At 47.7% G+C, this 26,027-nt stretch overlaps 1 protein-coding gene across 1 annotated transcript in view; it reads right to left on the bottom strand.

Moving 5' to 3' along the window:
- Positions 1–4,423, bottom strand: part of SKIL (SKI like proto-oncogene) — a 621,859-nt gene extending 617,436 nt beyond the window's left edge. The window contains exon 1 of the mRNA XM_069618566.1: positions 4,299–4,423. The gene's annotated coding sequence lies outside the window, so the exon portion shown is untranslated. The remainder of the gene's footprint in view (positions 1–4,298) is intronic.
- Positions 4,424–26,027: the final 21,604 nt, after the last annotated feature.

The following is a 26,027-nucleotide window of genomic DNA, read 5'->3' as shown; positions in this document are numbered from 1 at the left end:
CAGAGGGTCTTGAACTGGATCCGTGCAGCCACAGGAACCAGTGAAGAGATTTCAGAGCTGGAGAGATACGATCCCTGGGCTTGAGGCCAAGGACAAGTCTTGCAGTCCTGTTCTGGATAAGTTGCAATGGTCGAAGAGTAGAGGCAGGAAGATTCAGAAAGAGGCTGTTGCAAGGTCCATCCTAGAGAGGACCAGAGCTCTGGAGACAGTGAGCTTCTGTGGGGTATGGGGGGGGGGGGGAAAGCGAGAAAAGGAAGAATACCTCTGAGGTGGTGCACCTGATAGTTTGACTTCTTAGAGATATGAGGAGAGAAGGAGAGGGTGGAGTCAAAGAGGACACTGAGGTTCTTAGCCTCACAGGAAGAGGGCCCAGATTGGGGAAAGAAAGAAAGAAAGAAAGAAAGAAAGAAAGAAAGAAAGAAAGAAAGAAAGAAAGAAAGAAAGAAAGAAAGAAAGAAAGAAAGAAAGAAAGAAAGAAAGAAAGAAAGAAAGAAAGAAAGATCTCAGTCTTACTGGCATTAATGCAGAGATCATTGGCAACACACCATTCCTGAAATGCAGACAGTCTGGCATGAGAGAAGAAGCAGAGGTGACCGAGGGGAGCCAGAAAGAGAGCAGAGTGTCATCCGCATTACATTGAAAATTGGAGCAGAAAGTAGCGATGCAGTGGGCAAGAGGTGCCAGGTAGTGGTTTAAGACCCAGGGAGAGAGGTTAGACCCCTGGGGAACACCACAAGTAGAGAGAGAGATGGAAGAGAGGAAAGAGTAGTTTGCTCTTTGCTTACAGATGACTTTCCTGCCTTTGTTTTCATTGATGTAGCACCCCCTTGTGTGCTTAACACTTCTTGTTGGGTAATACGATGTCGGGATTCTCCCATGCCGAATCCAGTGAATATGATACGTCCGAGAACGGTGAAGGGGATTAACCCAAGAGAAATTAAATCTGAGGCACTGAAGTAGGAGCTCGAGTTAATGGGGAGGGAGGGGGGAAGAATGCAATGTGTAACATGTAAATGTAAGCTAAGAAGCTAGTAAACGAAAATGGCTGATGTGTTGGTCAAGTTTGGTGTGCTGTTAAAAAGAAATAAAAAAATATCCTTCTTGTTGGGTAGCTAATTTGTATACAGCTTAATTTTACTTGCATACATTTGGGACGTTAAAGGCAGGGTATCCCATTATAGCAATACCTTTGTTAAATGATTTCGTCTTCATGCGTTAACTTCGTTTGTAGTGGATGATCGATATGTACTCTGATCGTGCTTTACAAGATACAGACTTCTAGATATATGCAAATATGTAACAGTAATTTGTTCTTTCTTCCCTACGTTTTTTCATCATTGTTCTTTCATTTATTAGCTATTCCACTTAGTGTACATGAACACAAGGGTACCTATTGACTCTAGCTTTCACTGACTCTTTGTTTCCATGACGCTGTGCTGATCGTCATGGGACACCTTAACACACCCAAAGTCGTAGAAATTCTTGTTTTTTTAATGGTTTTCATTTACTCACTATTTAGATTTACCTTCACCGTAGTCAACAGGCGTAGTACCCACAGTCTGCCCTTATGTTTTACTTTCACCATGTACAATTCCATTTGTACAATTGGCGTTCTGCGTGTCCCCATCCTGGCTCCCCATCTGAGACGGGGACGTGAGGCGCCTGGATCACTGACACACCCCTTGGTGTGCCACTCCCAATCGTCTCCTCAGACGCCATGGCAACGGTACTTTAACAGCCAATTGAGCGCTATATGCGCGCTCTTCATTTCTGTAACGCAACCTAACTTTCGAGGTAAACTACGAGCTCCAACGGTTGTTACAATGGTTTTTATATTCCAAGTTACAGTTAGTGACACGGGGTTTCACATCTTTATATTTTTTAAAGACTTGTTTATGAGCCACGGACTGGAGACGGATTACGCTAAAACAGCGCATTTAACACACGCGCCTCTGGATGTGTGAGAAGAGAACCAGTCATTGTATTTATGACAGGACACCCACAGTTTTACATAATTTACCTTCAGGTCATTGACACAAAACTTTTTTTATATTTATTTTCATGAATTACACAACATAGAAACAATATGTACATAATATAACATCATGAAGTAATGACTACAAAGCCAACAAAACTATATACAGCAGAAAACCCCCCTCTACCCCGGAGTCACAAAACAAGCAATGAACTGGTCTAATAGAACAACAGATATTTACCCCAAATCTTGTTAAATAATGCAGTTTTCTTCTCTCTCCGATACAACACCCTCTCCATATCCGCTAGAGAATGCATCTCTGAAATCCATTCCTCAATAGTAACAGGGGTAGATGTTAAAAGAACCTTTAACACTCGCATTTATTTGCGCCCCCATGAGCAGCGGGCAGCAAGATGAAAGTATTTATACGGGTATCGATCTAACGCACACAGAGACTAGACTAATTAACATACCACTAGAACGCTCTTTCATTTTGTTTTTTCTGTCCTTTCAACGCCATGTCATTGGACACTCATTTTTGGTATTTGTTGTTTCTATGCTTATCACACAACATATATATTTGTTATGCTGACTGTTAATTATGCATATGTACCCATCTTTTTTATTGTGTATAGATATGACTTACTGTATAATAGAGAGTAATTCTTCAAAATGCATGGGCACTACAGCTCACTAACTTTTCTTGAGCCACAGCTGGCCTCTCCTTCGGTTTAAAAATGTAATTATTTCTTTACCAAGTACATTGGAGTACTGATGCATACTTTGAACATGAACTTCAGCCTGAAGACATTGCAAGGACACATTTGATGAATTGTACCCCTACCTTTGCAAAGTTTGATAGTAACCCCGCTAGAGGGAGAGCATGAGAGTGACTTTTTAGCCGAATGTTTCACTCAGTTTTTTCTCTTCGTAAATAAATGGACACACAAGTCCAACAGTCTCCAAGAAATGTCACGATCCAAAAAGGACATGTAAATACTTGACCTCGAACAATTCACAATCAGGGGCAATTCTGAATTTCTGAACTGTGCTTTTAACAACTGTGAATGTTGCTGGGTAGAATTCAGAGAAAGCGAACTAGGCAATCGCTAAGAAATCCAGATCTGTCCTAACAATGAAAATGTGCGGATAGGCATCGGTCAACTCGAGCGCACCAACAGCATGAAATACATCTTGGAGACGGAATAAGTGTGTTCAAGGAAGGTTGTTTACAAACTATATTCATATACGCTAGTCAAATTTACAAGGATCGTCCACGCTGTACTCATGGAAGCGACAAAGCCATACACATCGTGAAGGCTGAATATTTTGGAAGCACTGCTTTGTAATTAACTCACTGGCGACCTACCACGAGCACACAAAGCATATGTTAATACTTTGCAGTGGTATGTGTGTAAAATATAATTGAATATGTACACCATATGAAGACTGGCATGATGGACAATGACGTTCAAACATTTAATTATGAAAATTACATTCGAGCGTGCAACTGCTTCATGGTGGATTTCCAAAACTCTGCAACGCGCCCCATCCATGCACTTATTCCGCATGCACAAGCCGGAATCGTGCAGGCCAATACAAAACATACAGAACCGGCGTGGCGTAATATCCAGAGCGTTTCTAGGATCGTGTATACATGACACATGGGGATGCGACAAAGCAGGCAGATAATATGCATAACGGGAGCGATTATGCATTACAAAAAAAATACCAGAGAAACATACTAAGTTGTATTTGTGAGAAACGTATTCGGTGCATTTCAAAAACCATTAGACACACATAATAAAACATTGGCACACTACAAATGTGTTTCCAAACGGCCTTGTCTCTAGTCTGCGAGGCTGGTGTTGAACGGTTGTTGTTGGTGGAGTTCTGCAAGCGCTTGGCAGGGCCAATAGTGTTTGCGGCGCGCAAGACAGACTGAGGTCTGTAAACATCATCCTTCCCGTGCGAGCCTCATCCCACCAGCCCCTCCCCCGGTGGGTGCCAGAAAATGACAGTGAAAATACGCATCGAATGAGGGCAACCACCAACCAACCCCAAATGGCCCTTCTCAGACGCACGCAGAATGGCACTCGCCCCCACACTATCTACTGGGGTGCTTGATCAGCACCTGTGTCAGGATCCCCTCCCCCACCCTATTGTGCGCGGAAGTGCAACCGTGGGTCGCAGCCCCGCTGTGCCAAGTATTCACGGAGAGGTCAAGGGCTCGAGGAAAGGGGGCGGAGTTCTGTTCCTCTCCCTCCCCCCGGTCAATCCCGACAGCAGGCGAGACCAGCGTTCGGTCCCTTTTCCTACCTACCAAGAACCGTGCTATCTGCCGCCATCGCACATCCTCTAGGACCGCCACTTCCACCTTCCTCGCTCCTCTTCCTCAGCCCCGCATCGCTCTAGCGACAGACACGGTGACCACGCAGAGCTCTCTGACGTCACCCACCATGTCGGCGGCGGCGGCGACCTCCCAGACGGCCACGCCTACTCACTACACGCAGACGGATGACGTCTACAGGCTCTACATAAAATGGTGACGTCCGCAACCTCTTCTTCGGTCAATCAGTCAGTCAGACGTGTAGACGCCGATGGGGTAATAATGCGGGTTTGGGTTTCCCTTTCCTGTCTGCGCACTTGGCGTTCAAGGAGGTTACGGACTTGTCTGGTGACGAGCCTTGAACGAGGCCCTCCCAAGCTCGTGAGCTGCGTCCATAAAGATAGTTTGTGTTACAGAGGCGGAACCACACGCAGAAAACAGGGCACCATTAGAGTAGCAAGTTCGATCTCGTGCCCTACTGGATAGCCACGCATTGCTCTGAAGACGCCTATTCGCTGTATTTGCAGGCTTAAAGTTGTTGGTGTATTTATGTTTTACCAAAAGTACCAATATTCTGGTGAAGTTAACCATCGCTTAAGTTGTTTAAGCTCGTGCAGCTGCACAATTTTCTTAAATTGTACATATTATTATTATAATATATATATTTTTTTTATTTACATATAATCAACTTGTGATTTTTACAAAGACGAGTTGATTTTTAGGGATTTTCTTCGTAAAAATAAAAAAGTAGAGATGAATGTTCTGCAACGACCCCTCGTGGTGGCTCCCTGGCTTTCGTCGGATGTCCCAAGAAAGATCTAACTTCGCCTATGGTGTTAGGTTCGTTGAGCTCGTTAATCGCCCATACTTTGTTGGGGTCTGGTTGCATCACCTCCCCAGATAATATGTCTATAGAACCGCAGTTTGTCTCTGATGATGTTACATTTCTCATAGTTAAACGTGAGTCCTGCTTTCCTCAGGATTTCACACACTTCCAGGAGAGCTTCGCCATGCTCCTTCTGTGTGGTGCTGTAAACCAGGATGAGTAGTTGAATGCTCTCTGGACTTGGAGGAGTAGGTGCCTGATCGTCTCTTGAAAGATATCTACAGCAGAGGAGATCCCAAAATGTAGCCATTTGTACCGGAAGAGGCTGTTGTGCGATGATAATGTCACGATCCCTCTGGAGTCTGAGTGCAGCTTGAGCTGGTAGTACCCCTGGTTGAGGTCAAATTTTTGAGAATTTTGTGGCGCAGTTCAGGCTGACAATCATGTCTTCAATTCTGGACCCTGAGTGTCTCTCCCTCTCTGGCTGTGTTGGCTACTCTCATGTCGACATAGGCGTAGTTTGTTGCCTGCCTTTGGTACCACTACCAGTGGTGAGATCCACGGGGTGGACCCTGTCGCTCGTTCAGTGATATCATTGGCCAGGAGTTGCTGCAGTTCCTGCGACACAGTGTTAGGAATAATTCTCATAAATGTGCTAATTCCTTTCACCTTAGAGACCCCCAGCAGCTTGTCTGGATTTTGAGGTCTTGATTTTCTTACCTGGAGAGAGTGCAAGCCTTTTTTCCCGCTCTCTCTTTTGTATTTTGAATGTGTTTTACTCCTGTGCTTTCTTTGGTTATGGAGTTTTAGACAACTCCAAAGGTCTCCTCTTTTCATGTGTGTCACACAGCAACCTCAGTGCAGTGACACAGGGAAACCTTTCCAGGCTTTCCCAAGGTTTAAATACCTTCTCTGGGATAAACTACTGTTTCCCAGAGAAAGTAAAGTGAAATTGACTTTACTACCTTGACCCAGCACACCCTATCTTACTATAGAGTGCTGGAGGGGTTACCTAGTATCTCCAATGTCTAGAAACTCATGTAGCAGTCACATGCTACCCTTTCCTCTCAAAATGGCTGGTGGCAGTTGTTTTACAATGAACTACCATGATTTTTCCTGACCGCGAACACCGGTAGCATTAAATCGCGGGAGCCATGTTTTTCAAGATGGAAACAGGTAAAAACCCATATCTTCAAATAAACGGCCATCACGGCATATGCCTCAGTTAGCTTAATTCTATGTGACTGTCCTGTCTGCTCTGTCTAATCACTATCTGTTCCGTCCGTTCTCGTGTCCTTGTTTCTGCGCCCCGAGGCTCGCGAGCTACCGGCGCAATATAAATAAATATATTATATTATTATATTATTATTGGTGTCTGAGCCCCCTTTGTTTAAACAGGTCCGGTCTTTTTTCGCCATTTCTTTTTGGAAAGGTCCATCTAGAGTTTTGTCTCTGCGTGCCAAACTAGGTTTGGTCTTTTTGTTCCTTTGGCGGGCTTCAGGACTGAAGACCGTCTCTGGCGCCCGAGTGTCTGGGGTGGGCAGGAAGTGAGGGAGGTGCCTGAAACTCCCTGTGCTTAGTCTCCTAGGAGACCCAAATGCACTCTGACGTGATTGGCTGGCTGACTGTCCGGCAAGGACAGCCACACTGCTGAGTGAGTGGCAGCTAGGCTGGAATGAATGGGAGGAAACTGGATAAAAGGCGAGTCTCTTGGCTTGGAAGGAAAAGTCGACCACTGGAACTAAAGAACCGAAGAGAAGCTTTAAGAGGACGGCTACTGCAACCCCTGGACCGTTGGTTTGCCCGGTGAAGCCCTGCTGCAGGTCCGAATCGCTAAGTTCATCTCGACAGAGAAGCCCTGCAAGGACTCCCTTTGAGTTGGTGGGACCAATCAACTCGAACTGTAAGCCACCTGGATACCATTCTCGGAGCTGGTTGTATTTTCCTCAAAGTGCTGCAGGAAACCGAATAACCAGGGAGAGGGGCACCAGTTTGTGTACTTGACTACAGCTACCGGAATTGAAGATTTGCCAGTTGCCAGCTTTGCGACCAGTCCCAGTGCAGTGCAACAGTCCCCGGACGTCCTTCCACTTGTCCCCACGACTGAGGCTCAGGAACAGCGAGATCTGCAGGAACTGCCAGGAACAGAAGTATTCAGCTGCATCTTTTTCTTCATTGTAAGGTACTGTGAAAATCCGACTGAGAGAACTTACCTCTCACTGCGAAGTGCTTGGAACATTTGCAACTTGCAGGCCTAGTCGGTTTGTGACCCAACATATGAATCTTTATTTTACCAGCTAATGCTGAGAACTTTGGCAAATACTTTTCTGTTTAACTACCAAAACTGCTTTATCCTATGCAAGACTTTAGCCCATTGACTTTGGTCCAACCTATTGCATTGAATTGGTTCCTCTGGCGAACTCAAACTATTTGCACTGTTGAAGAGTAACTGTGATGTTCCTTTTATTAACCTATGCCTTTTTGCTCATACTTCAAAGTACTCTGAATGCCATTTTGCTCCTCCTTCAAAGTAGTTTAACTGCCTCAGACCGTACAGTGTAAAGTACCGAAGTATATTTTTGTGTGATATAGATTGCCTCCTTCTAGTGAATGTTTTATAACTGACTGTGAAATAAATTAATAAGTGTTTTACCAAGAAACCTTGAGTGTAAGAGTCTATTTGAATACTTGTGATTGTAGACCTCTGTGTAACATCATTACAGCTCACATTCCCCTCTTTAAATAAGCCTGGCTGCTCAGCAACGCTACCAAAACTGTGTAGTGCAGACTTATACCAAAGGTTGGTTTTGCTTACACCTGAAGTCCTAGTTGTGTGTAGTGGCCCCAAAGGATAGTGCATACAAACTTTGCCTAACACACAGCGTCTTGTAAATTAAAACCCACTCTGCGTGGGTGTTGTGGGACAGGCTTGACTTGGCCATTGATGTGGAGGCTGATCACCGTTCTTTTCAGTTTGCCCAGCCAATGGAACAGTTCGGTAAACATTCCTTTGATTGATTCCTTGGTGAGTGAGGACCCCACTAGGCGGCAGATTGATCCCCGTCTTGGCTGGCTGCCGGTGCACATCACCATGTCTCCTTCGTTGAAGTGAATGTTGATCAGGCCAAGTGCTTCTGCGGTGTGGTAACTGAGGAGACATTTACCTTGGACAGGGCTGCGTAGAACGTGGATGATAGCATTTATCCGTTTAGCTTTGAACGAGAATGATTTCTCGAACTGTCCAATTGACTGTAGTGGCACGCTGGATCCCCACTGAAAGATTCTTGCTTTGGACGGCACCAACTCTTTTGTGTTCCCTGTAAGCCTACATTCTTGCTCCCCCATGATGTTGACGGTCGCTCCGGTATCGATGAGGAATGTGTGCATGACTGTGTCCATCATTACCCTCACTTTTGGAGCATCACTGCCTTCGTGTATTCCCTGGATGTGGTTCACAAACTCGTTCAGGAATTCTGGGTCAGTCCATAGTAGAACTTGCCCTAGTTGGTGTATTGGTCCTCTGGGTAGCCATGTGTATCTTCGTAGTATTCCGGTTGAAATAGTGTCTTGTTCGCCGATGCTGCACCATATTCTCCACCTTGTTCCACTGATCCTAACATTCTCTTCAGTGGTTGCAGGTAGGACTGGCTCTGTCACCACTGTGGGAATGGTTGAGCTGGTCGGTATGCATCCTCCAGCTGGGTAGTGTCAACTGTGGTTGACGCGTCAGCGGGAATGGTCTCCCTTCCTGGCACACTGCCTGGAAGTAACCTTCTCTGCCACATCTGGTGCATTGCTGCATCATTGCCGGGCATAGCCCTGCATGTGGGAACGGTTGACCACACCGATAACACAACCACTGGAACTGTGGTCCTATTCTCGGTTGGGTGTATCCATCTCTCTGCGACATCCTCTGTGGGATCTGGTGGCCTGTGGTGTTTCCCTTCTCTACCGCTGGTGAATGCTGCAACCGTCTCTTCTCGGTCCATTTTCTTTTTTGGCGGATCAGTGTCGGAGGCCTGAATTTCCACTCTCTCATGCACCCTCGCCATCTCTATCACCTCGTCAATCGATAGTTTTTTTTCCAGGAGTTGTTTCCGGAGCATGGACGACAGACATCCCTATATGACATGTAGCCAGAGGAAAGGGAGGGGCAAGGGAAGAGGAAATCAGTTATGATGTTGAAGGTTAAAAGGGAAATGGCTCCGTCGTTTTATGAGAGGAAGCGATCCGTGGCTATTGGCGGACTAGAGTGGCTGGCGCAGAGACCCATGCACTATCTGGACTCCTCCAACACAAACTGCTGTAGCAGATAGGCCCCGATGAAGGACTGTTGAGTCCGAAATGCATTGGCCATTTTTTGGGTAATGTTGCCCATCACAAAAATGATTGCTTACTGGCACTTTAAATAAATCACCAAACTCAAGAATCAACGACTCATTACTGTTGACTAACAGAGCACTGAACTTTTTTTGAAACCCAATTGGGATTTAAGGGTGTGCAGCCCACACCGCAGGCAAGTTTGCCTAGGTCTTTTCTCACACAGTTCACTCTTATTGTGCTGACGCATGGTAGCATGATTTAGTGGGCTGCACCCCAAAATACAGCAGTATCTGGAAACGATTTTTGAAGAAACAAGAAGTAATAGCGGTGCCTGCTCCAGTTCATTGTCTCTCTCCGTGTAGCCAGAGCGCCTCTTCGTTCAAGAAAGCAGAAAATTGGCAGAATGGACGAGTTTCTGTTGGAGTCTCGTGATCAACTCCTCTACCGTTTCGTGGGAGGCGTGACAGAATTGGTTGAACACATATCGTTCATAGTCCCTGTTCAGTTGAATTACAAGCTTCCTGTCCAGTGTGGCAACAAGTGTCTCGTACGTGTTTCTGTCTTCTGGTGGAATGGATGGTCTTGATGATGCAGTTTAACTCTGTCCCAGCCAGATTTGTGAAAATATCTTTATGTACCGTAGACTTTTCTTCCCCTGCCGCCTTGATGAAACCTGCAAAGTCCTCGACCCATATTGTCCACCTGGCCCTCAGTCTGCTTGTGGTAAGAGGTGGAATGGTGCAGATTTCCATAGGAATGCTAAGCTACTTGCGGTGCGCAGGGGTGCGTATTGTCCATCTGCTTGGTCCACCATGTTCTTTGCATCTCAAGTCTGTTAGATGGGCGCTTTCTGGCTGTGCTCCTGTGGAGAAAACAGTTGTGCCCAGGGTGTCTGGACGGGTGGAGTAGGACCCCAGTGCAGGATCTTGCGTGGTAGTCGTGGCCGGGGTATGTGCTTCCTCACAGCGTGCTTCGTGAGCTGTACACCAGTGTATGGCTAGCCTTTTCGGTTTTCTCCACAGGTGCCTGGTGTTGAGGGGGTCTTGTCCCCAGTTATGCTAGGGCTGGCAGCACTGGCAATTCATCTGCCTTGTGATTGATGGCTTACCTGGGGGCAGCGTGCTAGTAGCAGTGGCAGTGTCCCTGTTGTCTTGTTTTTATTTCTGTTTGGCCTTGTTCGTGCCTGAGGGCGGGGCTTGTCACTCTATTACTAACGGGGCCGGCTTCGCACAGTAATGCGCAGTCTCCTGCACGCATGTGCATGCTTGCCATGAGGGTACCGCGGGCGACGCTGCTCCTCTTCTGTGATCACTTTCGTCCCTTGCAGGTGCTGCAGGGAGGCGTGGATGGTTGCAAGTACGGCCCTGCAGGCCAACGGACGCAGGATGGCAGTGCAGTGTGTGAAGCCCGCACAGAAAGGACAGCAGAGTGCCGGTACCAGGAAAACAAGGCTTTCCAATCGCTTTATCCTCGTCGCTAGTTGTTAAAAGGATTCATCCCTGGCAAAGGATGACAGGACACGCCTTATTCTACAACCATTTATTTAATTAATGTATTCACTTCCCTTGACGGGCTCCTCTTTTTCCTCCTCCTCCCGCCTCCCACATAACTTAACCCTTTGCAGTCCTCCTTCTCCCTCGTAACAGGGCCACTATACAAAATATTTCCAGGGCCTCTTTTGGTTCCCAGTCCACCCATGTCTGTGACTCCTGTGTTAGTGTAATTTCTGGTGGTCGGCAGAGCCATACCCGGGGTCCGCGGACTTCCAGCTCTCGGAACGCCCTAACTCCTTCCGCGTCCCGAAGAAGTAGAGGGGCCACACAAGAGCAATTAGTTACTGCTGTTTATTATAAGAAAACAGGCAGTGACAAATACGTGGAGCATAGGTTCAAGGCAACTTCTCATCTTAGTCGGGCTCGCAGGCCCGTTTTGTACCTGAGTGACGTAACAATTTGCGTCACCTGTGAAAGCTTGTCCCCGAACATATTGCCACTCCGGGTTGGCTCCCCGAGTGGTAGGTTCAGTATAGGACCATATAGTGAAAGGGGTTATTGGTGGAGTAGAGGTCAGGTGGTATGCTTGGTTCATCCCTAAAAATTGCTACTTTCGAAATGTTACATAGGGATAGTTAGTGATTGGTTGTGAGGTATTGTCATCAGTGGTTATCCCCCGTGTCCTGATTGGTCCATCAGCGAGCCCCCAAGCCTGGGAACATCGTCGTTCCCAGTCCGCAATGTACCTGGTTGTCATGCATGCTGGACATTTTATCTCTGCATCTGGAATTCCGTCTGTACGCAGAACGGTTTATGCTCATAGAACTGCTAGACCGTTTTATTCAAGATGGAGGTTGTTTGATGTACTACTGGGAAAACAACGTCCGCATTATTCACGTCGCTGAATTTACGTGATTCAGGATGGTCACGTGTGTTACGGCAGAACATTCATAAGCAGCGTGGCTACGTGGCTCGCTGCTTCTGATTGAACATTTTGGAGTCTTGGTAGTTGAACTCTTCATCTGCGTCTTCGCATCCCGTCAGTTGCTTCCTTGGTCTTCATCGACGTGTTTCCTTCACACACGATCTCCTGTATCTGCGTTCAGCAGGTTTCGTAAGCGTGTCTTCTCACACGCGGGTTCCTGTTCCATTCGCATGCTGTTTTCCTGTTTGCGTGTAAGTTTCCACTTTCACTCTCACGCGGATGCTGGAACTCTTCAAGCGCAGCTGGCCTGGCTCCATGTACTTGGCTTGCGTGTAAAATTCCACGCGGACGCTGGAACTGATTGTAACGCTCACCTGATTCCCACAGAGGCGCCGGTCTTGACTGGGTGAATGCCGTATCTTCAAAGGTGATGTGTAACACACGGTTGGCTCTTTGGGCTGGACCTCTGTGCGCTGTATGTCTGACTCGAAGAGTAAGATGTCTGCAGATAGAAAATATGGGATTAATGAACTGGGGTTGTTGGGTGCCTCTCTCCTCTTCCCTTTCTCTTCTCCTGTAGAACCCCAAAGGTTAACGCCCTCACCTTAGGTAAGTGAACGCCGAACTCTCCATCTGCCTCGGGGCAGGGTGCCGTAACCAGTTTCTTCACTGGATAAGGGTGTGGGCCTCTTGACCTCAGAGGACTGCTGTCCGTCGTTAACTGCACGAACGGTAAGTTCTGGGCACTTCAAATGTCTTAAAAGTCTTTTGTAATGATATCCCTTGTTTTGCAGGGTTCTGGCGATGGCGGATGGCGGGCTGATGAGAGTTGAGGATCGAACCCGCGTGAGGAATAGAAGCGCCTGGAAGCACGTAAGCAAGCGCTTGTAGCCTGCTTCACGATGCGCACTAACTGTCCCTTTTATCTTGCAGGTACAAGTTCGGAGCTTTAGAGAAGCTGAAGGGTGCTGGAATACCCTCTGGATTCGGCGTGGGAAGGAGTAATGGCACGTGAGTAATAAAGTTGCCCAATGTCTTTAAACGCACCTTCTTTTGTCTTTCAGATGCCGGAATGCAGCGCGAGGCGTTGGTGACAGCTGATGGACCAGGTAAGAGATGCGCTGCCACTGAAGACCGTAGTGCTAACCTGTTCTTTCTTTGTCTTTACAGGTGCTGCTGAAGACTGGATTCCAGGATGGTAAGCCTTTGTTCCCTTAGGCCCAGGATCAGAAGCAGAAGACACGATGAGCGTTCTGCTGCAGAGAATGCAGAATAACGCAAAGCAAGATTCATCCATCGGGTGTGGTTTAAATAGCCTCCTGTAGTGCTTAGGTGTCTCCTTACACAGCCACGCCTAGGTAAGAAAAGAGTTCCTGCTTTCCAGAAGAGTTCCAGTGTTCTGAACCTAGGGAGTGGCTCCTGCCCCACCCAACAGGAAAAGTAGTCCCAAACAGAAGAGGATCAGGGGTTCACTGGCAGGTAAGTAAGCAGCATGGTCTACTGCAGGTAAGTCCACCCAAGCATTATGAGCCTGGCGCTTCCAGCGCTGGGACTGGGCATCTTTATGAGCCTGGTGCCACTGGCGCCAGGACAGGGTCCAAAAGGTCCCAATTGGGACTGGCTGGCACTCGGAACCGGGGTTATGGGTCTGCTTCCAAGGGAGTCGGGCAAGTCCTGATCTTTTGGAAGCAGAGATCATGACACTGATCGAGCGCAGTTGCCCTGGCAGCATATACTCTTGTCGCTTGTATCCAGCACGCGGTTGGTTTGAACCTGTGAGGAAATAACAGGTGGACTCATTTCAATTTAGTTATGTTCTTTGTGGGAAAGGAAGGTTTATCTACAACTTTTATTTGAAGGTGACTGTGCACAGAACTATGGACGCTATCCTGTGGTGCACCAACCCGGTATCTAGCGTGAGCCTCGTGCCGTTCGGGATAAGTCTCCCTTACTAGCCTTCCCTCCTTTGTCATTGGTTCTTTTCCTGGATTTCTTCATAGACTTCGGTGGATTCTCCAGTTCTAAGCCTGCAGGTTAGTGTTGGAATTAGCGTTATTGCCATTCTTTCAGAGAGGTTAGTTGGGATAGTTTTTCATGATGCTTTATTTTTCCTAGGCTACCTTCCTATTACTCTCCCACGCCCTTTCCAGTGATTCTTCTCTCTGCCTGTTTTACCAGTCAGAGAGTTGATTCATTTGGAAGGTCTAAATTTGACATCACTACTATCAAATTGTGTGAATTCAAGGATCCGGAAAGACCCTTATCAATTGTATCCTTTTGGTTTACCGTATCCTTTTCATAAGATACTTTGGTGATTTATGACACTGTGCTGGCAACAGTGTATGACTATGTGTCAGTGAAAGACAATGGACAGGTCCTGTTACTGCCATTAGAGCGCTTCTTTCCCATCGCCGCCTGTGTCTGAGTTGTTACGATTTTGTTGCAAGAGGGGTCCCAGACGTGGGACCCCTGTGCTTCTTCAGTCTCCGGGAATTGGCATTGTATCAGGTCGGCCTGGTCACGTGTTGAGAGACCGTGGCTGAGGCAGAATTACGGGGATTTGATTTGTGTTTTGCTTCGGGTAGTCGCAGCAGTGTCAGGTGTCACCTTGGCTTGGAGAGCGCAGAATGTGGATTGCAATATCACAACCTTGGCTGCGGTGGCTCCAGCCAGGGGTTGTTCTGTATGCTCAGCACCTTGTAGCTTCGTTGAGCGGTTCCTGGCCTGTCGGCTCTGGTGTGAGGCCTACTTCTGCTTGGTTGTATATTGTAGCATACGGTCCATAGAGCAAGGGGGTGTGGGGTGCGGTTCCTTGTACATCGGTCCATCTATAGGGTCTTGTCTCCAGGGTTAGTAGAATGAAGCCTCTGCAAGCATATACACAAGCTCTTCCGGCGTCTTGAGTTTCTGCATTGCGGTTACTGGTCTATGTGAAAAATAATAATGATGCACGTCTGTGAGTGTACTCGGTCCGCTACGTTATCGCACTCAGCATGTTCTTCGTGTGGATTGGTGTGTGTCTGATCCAGGTGCGCGGTAGCACATGTGTTCCTGTCCATCATGGCTATGTCGTCATGTCATCTCTAACGATGGCAGCTTAGGTTATGAAGTGTTTAGTCGAGCTGGTCCATGCCATCAGTCCCAGCTCCGTCTTTGTTCCCACCGCATGTCTTGGGTGGGATGCGGCCTGGTTTCGCATGTGGAGCATGGTCACAGTGTGCTTTGGCATCTGGGGCAGTGGGCAGATGTGCGAACTCGTGTGGCCGAGGTTCTTTGGCCGCAACGTTGTGTTCCACAGTTTGTACGTGGGTTGGGGAAGGGACCATCCCATTTTTCCTCTTCAGTCCCCCCTCTGGTTGACTTGTCGACCACAAAGTTATCCACTCTTTTATCGTCTCGTAAGCGCCACACCTTCATTATTCCCGCCAGGTGTCCGTAGCAGTTGACATGATCTTCAAATGACCAATACATATATACACATCCACCACCATGTTTACAATAAACCCATTTCCTAACATATGTCTTTGGATTTTCAACTTTTATCGATGGTGGGTACAAGTCTGCTTCCACTATCTGCTGGCGTAGCTGTTCACGTTCCTTGAGGATGACGTCTGTGTGTAGTTTGTCGTCTGCAGGCATGAGGACATGCATACCGATAATTTCTTCTGCTTTCTGTTTTGATATTGCCATCCATAACTTTATTCCCATTAGTGATGCCAGTCCCAGTATTATACATACCGCTAGCACCTTGAGACCATACGCTAGCCAGGATGACATCCATGACTAGAGGTACAAGAAACAGCTTCCATCCTTTTTTGTTCCCTTAGTTTCGTCTTCCATCTTTGCGTGCATCTTTGCCAATTGTGACACTGCTTGTGATAGTGTGCTATTATCTTCGTCATTCGCGGGAATGAATGTACAGCAGGAACTCCCAATTGCTCAATTCTCAATTCTCCTTTAATGGCGTTGAATCCGTTCACTGTGGAGTTTATTGTCGTCATCAGCTCCCACCTGGTTATCTGCAGCCATTTCGCATTCGCATATGCTTTGTACCCCGGATGTATTATCGACGAGAAGAACATTGCCGCTCTGCTGAACAGTCTGTGAGGTGATGGGATGTCGCTGAGGGCTGTTTCTGATTTGCCCCAAAGATAATTTCCTGTGAGAGGTTCTCCATGTCTTTTTATTCTTGTCAGCGTCTTGCCAGTGGGGGTGACACCCTGGGATATGCAGCCCATTTTTCCCAGGGACCTTCTCCTTTTCCGCCTTCCTTCGTCCATTTTAGGGAAGTCTTCCATTTTGATGTGTTTCTGTGGCACTACCAGGGAGGGTACATTGACGTGTACCAAGGTACATACTCCACCCCATGATTGTGGTAGGCTAAGATATGCTTTTGCTCCGCAGGCCCAATAGTGATCCATTAGCACTGCTGTTCCAGTGCCCCTCTCAGGAAGCTTTTCTATTCTTTTGCATCCTTTATTCACTCCTATAGCAACCTCTCCATCATGCTGGTAACATAGAGTGGGGGATACCACGGGAATTATTGTCAATGGCTCCTCCTCCTTATCCAACCATGTGAGAAGCCCCAAACTCTTTGCCCACTCCTTGTAGCACTTGTCATTTTCTTGTACTGTCACTACTGGAGCTTTTGTATCTTGTTTCCCACTACTCCATCCAGCCATCCGTTCTTCGTATATACCTTGCCGTAGATCAGTATGAGCGGTCTTTCCCAGCACCCAGGTTCACCGCTCTATTTGCATGGCAGATAGTCCAGTGTCGCTTCTTTTGTTTCTCCTTTGTCTGGCCCGTCTGTTATGTACTGCAGTCCTTCTGTGAGCTGCCAATAGTTGTCAAACATAGGTAGTGTTTTAATGAAGTTGTCTTCGTATGGGTATGTTGTCCTTGATTTCCACCTCAGTGTTGCTGTTCTACCTTGGAACCGTCCTTGTGTCTGGAACAGCGCTAAATATAGGAGGCATTCTGCTGTGGGCGCTGGTACTTCAGTGGCAACAAATATTTGGGAGGCGCTCATGGCGTACAGGATCAACGAGCAAATTTAACAGTTGTCCTTTGTCGTATCTTTACCAATTTTGAACATGTTTTTATACCACATGTTAGAGACGTGTGCGGATTCTGTAAGATATGGGCCGAGCACCTGTACAGCAAGGGAAACACTACACTTACCTCTTCTTACCTTTTTTCCCGTACTACTTGTTCCACCTGACACAGTTCTCCTTCAAGCTGCAGTAGGGGAAATATTAGTGCTGGGTTTTGCGGGTACATGCAAAGCACAGTAGGCCTGCCAGACAGCGGCAGTTATCAGCCCAGTGGTCAAGAGTACCAATAACATTTTAATCACAATCGTCGTGTCCACTGGCATGTTTGTCTTACCTATGCTGCCGTCCTGCAGCTATTGTACCAAGATGATATAGGTGCCCGCCAGAAATTGGCTAAAAGTAGCATTATTATTGTTAGTATTTGTTACCTTTAAGCCTGTGGATCAAGTAATCATTCACTGCCCATGCAAAAAGCTCCTGCCACATTCTGCTAACTGCCTGCGCTCTCAGGGCAGGTAGTGCCACGTGGAGGTGTGTGTCTGACCGTACAATGAATTGAATAAAAGCGTTATAATAAACGCGTGGCCATCTGGGTCTTGAATGGGTTTGCCTTCTAAGTCCGTGTGTGAACTGGTGTGCCAGTACTTCTGGATGGTCAATGGGAGGCAACATTTAAGCCTGGGCAATGATCAATGTGATTTTATCAAATATGCGGATATAACATTACAATGTGCAAGACCTACATGTGCGAGACAAAGAGAGAAGAGAACATGCACGTGTTACATCGTGTGGTGCGTATTGTCGATACCCCTATCAATATCTGCTTTTTACTGACTATTGTCGATCACTTATTTAATTGCATTCTGCATTATTCCAATATCGTCTTCACATCAGAACTGTATTAATTGTTCAGTGGGGATATTTTCTGTCTGCGATCTCCTGAGCATAGCGTGGGCTACGGGCTGTGACTCATTTGTATCCTTAGGGGTATCTGATGCTTGGGATGTGTCTTTTTCATTGTCTGTCGATGCGGTTGCTGATGTGTTGGCCCTGTTGCTGCTGTGATGGGGCGCGGTCGATGCTTTGTAGGGCTTGATGTCGTGGATATGTTTCCAAACGTATTTATTAACTTTACCGCCCTGGGTGCCACCTTTTCTATGACATGTGGCCCCGTGAATCTAGGAGTGTTCCATTTTCCATTAAAATTCCTCAGGAGTACAGTGTCCCCTTCTTTCACCGCCCACTGTCCTGTTTGGTCCTCGTTGTTAGTTGTTTCCTGTTGATCGTTCTCTGACCTGCCGTGTGTCCGTCAAATCTGTTGAAAGATAAAGGAGGCACTAGTAACCAGAGAAGTAACATAGTCATAAATTTCTCATCCAAATACATCATTGGTTCCTTCAGTCATACATGGCTCTTGTGGGTGGCATTAATGGGAAGTGCATTTGGCACCTGGTCACCACCTCATGGGGTGTGAGGTGGTGGTCCGACCCATGCTTGTTTCGCAACTCAAATAAGGCCAGAGGAAGGCAGTATAGCCAACTCTTCTTGGTAGCTTGCTGTGTTTTTCGTGATGGATTCTTTTAAGAGGCCGTTGAGGCGTTCAGACACCATTGGCTTGCGGGTGGTAAGCACAGGCAAACTTATGTTTGATCCCAAGTAACGCAGTGATGTGCTGGAATAGTTCGCGAAATGTGGACCGTTGTCTGACCTCAATACTTAGCAAACCCCCCACCTCGGGAACACCTCCCTCACCAGAAATGTTGCTGCCCGAAGTGCATCGGCATGGGAGCACGGGCCAGCCTCAATCCACCTTGAGAAGGGGCGTACTACCACAATCATTTATCGGTAGCCTTGGCATACATTGATCATATGGACGTAGCCGATGTGCAGGAGTAAAAAGGGTCCTTCAGGCCGTGGTATTGTACCTTTGATCACTTGTAACGTGTGACCGGCCATAAATTGTTGGCAGGTGAGGCCATTGCTGATGGTTTGCTACGTGCACATTTAATTCGGGACAGAACCATGACTCTTTTATTCGTGCTGCAATGACCTCCTTTCCTGTATGGGTGGTGTGATGCAGTTGGGCTAGGGCTGTTTTTAGTAGGGCCAGGGGCATAACTGCTTTTCCTGTGTTATTTTGTCTCCATAGTGCATCTGTTTGGGACATTTTGCATCCTCGTTTCGGGGAGGTGTGTGTAGCCTTCTTTCATTATCTGTGTTGCCCTCCCCCTCTCTTTTTGTTTTTCTTGGAGGTCCCTCATCTCGCCAAAATATGCAGCATGCGTTGCATGGGAGTCTGCTGCTTCATTACCTCTAGATATTGGATCTTCACCATTTGTGTGTGCTTGACATTTCACCAGTGCTAGTTCATGTGGGTATGTTATCACTTCTATTAGGAGGAGAGCATGTTGCACCGGGGTACCATCTGCTCTCCTAAATCCCTGTCGTAGCCATCTTATTAATCCTGAGTGTACTGTTGACGTGACGTAGGCACAGTCAGAATATATTGTTGCTCTTTTGCCGTTACCTTCTTCTAGAGCTAGTATGAGGGCCACTAATTCTGCTGCTTGTGCTGAATATTGTGGGGGTTATTTGACGCATTTTGACGCATTTTACTGGCTCACTTATCCAGTCCCCCCTTAACCGCACTACGGCTGCACCTGTTCTTCTTATGCCATCACTCTGATCAATGGTTGAGGACCCATCAATGTACAAGACATCACCTCCCTCTAGGGCGTCTTCCTCTACCTTACGGGTGGACGAGTAGTACTCCATGGCATATGTACAATTGTGAGCATGCTTGCCCTCTGTTACCTCTTCTGCTATGAACTGTGCTGGGTTAACATTGTTGCATCACACTATTTTCAGTTCTGGTCTTGATAGTATTATCTCAAATCCCGTTGCTCTCTGGGTAGTGAGTGTACTTTTTGGTTTATGCAGAATTGCAAAGAGGGCGTGCTCCACATACAGTGTTGTAGAGCATCCCATTGTTATTGATGATGACTTTTCCACGGCGAAGGCCGCAGCAGCCAGGTGCTGTTCGCACAGGAACTGACCCATCATTACTGGGTCTAGGTGGCCGCTGTAAAATGCAAGAAGTTTGTGTCCCATGCTTGTTTTTTGGGTGAGTACAGCTTTCATTACTGCACCATCACAATGCGAAAAGATGTAGAATTCTCGTTTGTAATTGGGAGTACCCATTACTGGTGCTGTTGATATGGCCTCCTTTAATTCATTGAATGCTTCAGTCATCTCTCTCGTCCACCCCAACTTTCTCCCCCCTCTTTGCGCTTCCCTGAGGGCTGCCAGTAGGGGTCCTGTGTATGTGCCATAGTCAAATACTGTGGAAGACTGCGGGTCGCCACTTCCCTTGACAGCTCTATTCCAGGTATCGGATCGCCGGGAGAGAGATTCCCCAACGTCTGAGCCTGCTGCCTGGTTCCAGCTACGGGCACATGCGTGTGCCGCGGACCAAGGCGACCGATGGCTTGTGTTCCAAGCCTCGTTCTCGCCGCGGCAGGACCTCAGCGCATGCGTGGAACCGTCCGCGCTCCAAGCCTCGGCTTCATGCCGCGGCTGTAAGTAGTGGTCGGGTGCGGGAACGAATCGCGTCTTAACGCGGTTCGTTCCTGACCCACCGTTGTTTCGCAGCCCTGCCTGGCTCCAGTTGGATCCTGTTTCCCTGCTTGCCACTTTTGATTCTGGTTTGGGTTCCTAATTCCCTGGTCTCTGGTGGGGAGCTTCTCTGCTTGTTTTCCCAGCCTAGTCTCCCTGTTTTCCTGCCTGGTCTTCCTGCTTCCCTGCCTGGTTCCCCCTGCTTACAGCCTGGCCTCCCTGCTTATCACTTGGTTCTCTCCTCCCTGGATCCTCTTCCCTGAGGGTCCTTGTGTTGGCTTACTTGGATTCCCAATCTTGCTTCCTTGCTGGGGTACCAGTCTTCTTGCATGCCTCTACTGAGCTTGCTTCATTTGGACTCGCCTGGGCCTGGACTCTCCGTCTCCTCAGCTTATCGGTATTCCTCAGCCTGCATTTGTGACAGTCCCTTGGAGTCCCATTGAACTGAGAGGGTTCCTAGTTTGTCTCTGCGACTTCCTGAGTTCTTCCCCTGGGGTCCACACCAGAGCACTGATCTCACTGGACTTCTTCAAGACCATTTTGTTGCCAGCCTTGCCTGTGTTTGCTACTTCGTACCTCGATCTACTACAGGAAGAAGGTCTGTGGCGTCGGGGGGTGGTCCCCGTCCATTCCTGTACCCTCAGGACTGGATTGAGGCCACTTCCTTGTGTCATCTCTACTGGTTTCCCTGAATTGCAGACTGGCTTTCCCAACACTGACATCGTCCGGAACCAGAGGTACGTCTAAGTTACGTGACGCACAACTTAACAAATACCCACGCTACCCACGCTCTGCAATAATTGCACAGGCCTAGAAATTGCTGTAACTCTCGCCCTGTTCGTGGCTGAGGTATATTCATTATTGTCTGAGCTCATTGCGGTGCAATGTATCACGATTGTCGGTTATGTCTTCTTCTTCTGATGAGATGACAAGTTCTCCCCCTTCCCCCAACTCCTCACCTTCCTCTTTCTGCTTAATCCTTCCGTCCTTATGTCGTGGAGGCTTCTCTTTTTTCTTGTGAAGATAAGGACGCCCTCGATAGGATGCCACCGTGCCACTAAGATAGGGGCAACGGGGGTTATCCTACCGAGAACGCCTCACAGGGGGAAAAAAGCCGGAAGGCACAAAAAACCCCTGAACGTAGTATTGCAAGTGGAGGATCCCAGAAGATGAGTTAGCTGAAGAGAGTGCAATCCGATGAGCAGGCACCGAATCCGGAATGAGGTAGATCCAACGGACTCAGGGGAAAAATCACAGGCAGTCCAGTAGGCAGGCAAAAGGTCTGGCAACAGGTGAGTTCAATGGGATACCAAGGATAATCACAGGCAGTTCGGTAGGCAGGCAAAAGGTCTGGCAACAGGTGAGTTCAATGGGATACTAAGGATAATCACAGGCAGTTCGGTAGGCAGGCAACAGGTGAGTTCAAATTAGCAAGGAGAAAAGGAAGGAAAAGAAAATAAGGAGAAAAAAAAAGGCTAGACAAGGACGAGATCGCGCACTGGGCAGGGTGGAAAAACAGCTGAATGGGAAACAGCGAAACTGAATGCAGAAAGTCAAGAATATCACCGGGAGATGGAGCGGCAGCAACACAGGAGGAAACCCGGAAACGCGTATGCGACCCGGAAGTGAGGATATTTATACTTCCGGGTCACGGACGCGTACAACGACTAGAGCGGTAAACGGAAGACGAGGAGCGGAATGCTACGGCGGACAGAACCGCCAGCGATTCCACTTCCGCCAACCCTGCCGCGGCATGACAGTATGCCCCCTCCTATGGAGACCTCCCCCCGGTTTCCCCGGATGAGAGCGAAAGAACTTGCGGACCAACAGTGGGGCATGTACCTGAGAGGCTGGTTCCCAAGAGTTTTCCGACCAGTGATACCCCTTCCACCGTATAAGGAATTCCAACCTTCCCCGGCGATACCGGGAGTCACAGATTTGGGCTACCTCAAATTCCTCCTGGGTCGAAGTAGCCGGCAAGGGTTTTTTTTTCTTTTTGCGAGACCAGATGTCTGCAAGAAAAGGTTTGAGTTGTGAGGCATGAAACACCGGGTGGACTCTTTGAAGGCTTTTGGGTAATTTTAGCCGAAAGTCCACCGGGTTGATGACTTGTGTGACTTCGTATGGGCCCAGAAATTTAGGGGAGAGTTTGGAAGGGTGTGCCCATCGTGGTAGATACCTGGTGGACAACATGACCTGAGATCCTACCCCCCAGTCAGGCACCGCTTTTCGATGTTTGTCGGCCTGGTCCTTGTATCTCGTTTGAGCCTTGCTAAGATTTTGTTTAGCCTGTAGGTGGACGTCTCTCAACAAGGCGAGAGTGGAGTCAACTGTGGGTAACGAGGTAGAGACATTAGAAACCGGTAGTATAGCCCGGGGATGGTAGCCATAGTTACAGAAAAAAGGGGTGAAACCGAGAGTAGATTGGAAAGAGTTATTGTAGGAGAACTCTGCCAGGGGTAGTAGAGAAACCCAGTTGTCCTGTTGAAGGTTCACATAACATCGTAGGTACTGTTCTAGTGTGGCATTTAAACGTTCCGTCTGTCCGTTTGACTGAGGGTGGTAACCTGATGTTAGAGCTCTCTCTATACACAAACGGTTGCAGAGATGTTTCCAGAAACGAGAAGTGTACTGGCTACCTCGATCTGAGATGATCTTCTTTGGTATTCCATGGAGACGAAAGACATCTTTGATGAGTGTCTCGGCCATGGCTGCTGCTGTTGGTACCCCTGGTAATGGGGAGAAGTGAGCCATCTTTGTGAAGTAATCGATCACCACCATGATGCATGTGCTCCCTTCAGAAGGGGGTAAGTCCACGATGAAATCAGTAGATACCACTTCCCAAGGACCGTCGGGAACAGGATTAGGCCTCAAAAGGCCCAAAGGTCTTAGACGAGAACTCTTGCTGCAAAGACAGGTCACACAGGATTGTACGTAACTGGCCACGTCGTGGCGCATCACTGGCCAATAAAAGTGCCTCTGTAGAAATTCCAATGTGCCCTTAACACCTCGATGACCCGCCAACTTGGAGTCGTGACACCATTTTAACGCCAATCTCCGAAATTCTGAATTGGGTAAATACAGTTTTCCTTTCACAAAGTAGAATCCTTCCTTGATTTCATAGACGGGGTCTTGTGGGTGACACTCAGACTCAAAACCCCCCTTTGAAGCTTCTTTCACTTGTCTCAAGAAAGCGGACAGAACACCTATTCTCCTCGTCAAGGGGAACATAAGATCCGGCGTCCTGTCGGATTCGGTCACATAGTCTCCTCTGCGAGACAAAGCATCCGCGACTATATTCTGTGGCCCTGGGATGTAGGTAAAGTTGAAATCGAACGGGGCAAAGAAGTGAGCCCAGCGGGCCTGTCTTGTGTTGTAGCCCTCGAACTGTCGCAGAACTTGTAGATTTCTGTGATCTGTTCTGATGGAGAATGGGTGTTTACCTCCTTGTAGGAGATGACGCCACTCTAAACAGGCTTACTTCATGGCCAATAATTCACGCTCTATGACTGAGTAGTTCCTTTGGCTGTCATTTAGTGTCTTGGAAAAATAGGAGACTGGATGTTCCTCACCTAGGTGTTCCTGCAAAAGGACTGCCCCCATAGCTGATGAAGATGCATCCGTTTCGACGATGAACGGCCGGTCTTGATCTGGTTGCTGAAGGATGGGGGCGGTACAGAAGGCTTCCTTGAGACTGTGGAAGCAATCCTCAGCTTCACTGGACCAAAAGAATGGTTTGGAGCTCTTCTTAAGTAGTGTGGTGATGGGTACCATCCGGTGGGAAAAGTTGGATATAAATTTCCGGTAAAAGTTTGCCAGACCTAAAAACCTTTGTACCTCCTTGATGGATCTAGGTGAAGGCCATTCCAAAATGGCAGAAACTTTGCGGGGATCCATGGCGACACCCTGACTTGATAATATGAAACCCAAATATGGGATAGATGTTGCAGAAAAAACACACTTGTCTATCTTGACTGAGAGGTGATTTTCTCTTAGTCTCTGGAAGACCTCTTTGACATGGACAACATGTTCCTCCGGCGTTCTTGAATAAACCAGTATGTCATCGAGATAGACAATCGTGGTCTGACACAGCAGGTCCGAAAAAAGCCGGTCCATAAAGCGCTGGAACACAGATGGGGCATTCACAAGGCCAAAGGGCATCACTTGGTATTCGTACAACCCATAAGGGGTCCTAAACGCGGTTTTCCATTCATCCCCTTGGTGGATCCGGAGGAGATGGTATGCATTCCGAAGGTCCAATTTTGTGAAGATTGTGGCTCCATGAACAGCTTGAATAATTTCGGTGATAAGAGGCATGGGATATCTGTCCTTTATGGTCACCTTGTTTAGACCCCTGTAGTCAATACAGGGTCTCAGTTCTTGTGTGTCCTTCTTCGGGATGAAAAACAGTGATGCTCCAGCTGGTGACTTTGAAGGTCTTATAAGTCCGTTGGCCAGGTTGTTATCCAAATATTCCCGGAGGAAGTGTTTTTCTCTGAGGGATAAAGGGTACATCCTACCAAACGGTACCAGTGCATCAGGAACAAGATCCAGACAACAGTCTTCTGGTCTGTGTGGAGGAAGATCACTAGGCGTCTTTTCTGTTACTACCTCTGTATATTCTTGTAGATGGCGTGGAAGACAATGGATGAGTATGGAGTCGTAAACATTGGTAGTTTGTACTGTCTCAAACTTTGGTTCAGGCAGACATTCGGATCTACAAAAGGTGGACTGAAAACAGAGTACGTTCTTTGCCCAATCAATATGAGGGTTGTGCTTTCGTAGCCAGCTTATCCCTAGTATGATAGGAAAGTGGGCTGCTCGGATTATGTCAAACGAGATCCTTTCGGTATGTTGCTGGATACATAGTTGTAATTCCTCAGTGGTATGCGTGATCATGCCGGAAATCAAAGGTTCCCCATCCACTCCTTCGACTTTCTGATCCTCCTGTTTGGCCAGACGAGTTATACCTTTTTGCTTAGCCCACAAGGTATCTATGAAGTTGCCGGCAGCACCACAGTCTAGTAAAGCCTGAGTTGGGACTTTGGTCCTGCCTACAGTAAGGGTGACTGACAGAACCATCAACCTTGAATCCTCTAGTAAACCAGAAGAGGCTATTGACAAAGTTGCATAAGGACTAGGAATGGCCCCTCGGGAGTGCGTCCCCATACTCAACGAGGGCGCTCGTTTCCCGAACGCCTCGGAGGAGCGTTAGGACAGTTCCGTAACAGATGGTCAGAGGCTCCACAATACATGCACATGTTGCCATCCCGTCGTCTCTTCCGTTCTTCCGGGGTGAGTGGTGCACGAGCAGTACCGATCTGCATCGGTTCTTCTTTGCCTTGGCGTGAAGGTGGTTGAGAAGATGGTATCTGGGCTTCTAAGGGAGGGAGACTGTAGAGTTTGTTCTTCTTTCTTTCTGACCGTCGTTCCGAGAGTCGGAAATCGAACCGAAGAGCGGCCGTGATGAGATCTGAAAAGGAG

This window comes from Ambystoma mexicanum, chromosome 10 (assembly GCF_040938575.1).
Source record: "Ambystoma mexicanum isolate Mex_15411 chromosome 10, UKY_AmexF1_1, whole genome shotgun sequence".
Taxonomy (NCBI): domain Eukaryota; kingdom Metazoa; phylum Chordata; class Amphibia; order Caudata; family Ambystomatidae; genus Ambystoma; species Ambystoma mexicanum.
This window is presented reverse-complemented; position numbering and strand designations above follow the sequence as displayed.